Below are 1,435 nucleotides of genomic sequence, written 5' to 3'. Positions count from 1 at the left end.
GCAAGCTGAAATGACACTCAGTTGTGGTCCTCGTGCGTGCGCCCCCGATTCTGCACTCCCATGCCAATTAACGTTATGTTGCACTGCCACCAGCAGGCCAAAATATGTAACAACATCAAAAAGCAAAGCTGGTTTAAAGTAGAGTGGAGTGAAATACGATTTCAAAAATCACATACAGACATGTCATGGATAGGAACAACCTGGTTTTCTCTTTTTTCCAGTGTGCAGGCTGTGTACTGCTCAGTGAGGAATCGAGTGTGGGTATTCACGTTCAGGTTGTCGTGTGCAGCATGTTTAATGGCTGTGTAGGTAGGCAGCAGGATTTGCATGCTTGAGTGTGCATGAGTGCTGCGTTATCACGCCCTTGGAAAGAGATGCATTTATGTCTTTGAAAAATCTGGCAAGGATTCATGATACTTGTTGGGTATGAATGTTTAAATGTTGGCCAGACTTGCGGCTGCTTTGGAGGAACTTTTATAAGAACATTATGAGAAGCAGCTATCAATGCACTTGCAAACACACATGCACTGTGTAGTGTTAATGCACAGAATGCATTTAGAAATATTTTCATTTAGAAATGTTTTTTTTTTGTCCGGTGCCAGATATTTTTTGCACAGTTGATCAGTGCTTTTATCACGTCACATGCTCTGTTCCATATTTGCATGTACAAGATTGAAATCTTGGCACAGTAAACACATGTTTTTTGCTTACTGGCTCAATCCAAGCTGGTCTTTTCAACATAGGGCTCATATGACATTGTGCTATAAAGTGTGTAGTATAATGTATACTCCAAGTATAATGGAATACATTGAATTCTTCATTTTATTGCAGGTTATTCAGGAGGACCATGCGGGTCAGTCAGGCCTTAAAGGAGAGAAGGGAAACCGGGTAAGAAATGTCAAACACTGAATCATACCAAATAAGTATGTTTGTGTGCTAAATCCCGCTCTCTGTCCAGGCTTGCTGGGAATAAATGAGTGCAGCACTGTTTATTTTGGCATCTTATACAAATGCCTCATTAGGAGCTAGCTTCTGTGCCAGTGATCGAGCTTGGCCGACTACTCAAAAGTTTCATTTTTACTGGCATAATCTTTTAATACATTAATAACATAAATGAAAAATCCTACATCAAGACTGATTCTTCAGGATGGGGGGAGGGAGGCTGATACATACTATTTTAAAGCAAGACTGTTGCTTATATACAGTTTGTCAGGGATGTTGATACACATGCATATGGGGTATTGTTCCTTAAATTGTTTAAAAAAAACTGTTTTACCTCTCAGGGTTTGGACTGTACTGGTGCTGGAGTTCCTGGACGAGTGAGTCAATATGGTTTTCGCCTGGAAAATTACTTTTCTGGCACAAACTGATCATTTGAAGTTATGAATTAACTGTCCTTTTCAAAATAAACATATATATATATATATATATATAT

The 1,435-nt window shown here is 39.3% G+C and overlaps 1 long non-coding RNA gene across 1 annotated transcript; it reads left to right on the top strand.

Annotated features, from left to right (window-relative positions):
* The first annotated feature begins 190 nt into the window (after nucleotides 1–190).
* LOC107580587 (uncharacterized) lies at nucleotides 191–1,319 on the top strand. Its single transcript, XR_001608665.1, has 3 exons — nucleotides 191–257; nucleotides 832–888; nucleotides 1,284–1,319. It is a non-coding gene; the product is annotated as an uncharacterized lncRNA (long non-coding RNA).
* Nucleotides 1,320–1,435: the final 116 nt, after the last annotated feature.

Source organism: Sinocyclocheilus grahami, unplaced genomic scaffold, assembly GCF_001515645.1.
Source record: "Sinocyclocheilus grahami isolate Dianchi unplaced genomic scaffold, SAMN03320097.WGS_v1.1 scaffold36914.1, whole genome shotgun sequence".
Classification (NCBI taxonomy): domain Eukaryota; kingdom Metazoa; phylum Chordata; class Actinopteri; order Cypriniformes; family Cyprinidae; genus Sinocyclocheilus; species Sinocyclocheilus grahami.
The sequence above is the reverse complement of the archived record's forward strand: the minus strand, read 5'-3'. Positions and strand labels throughout refer to the sequence as shown.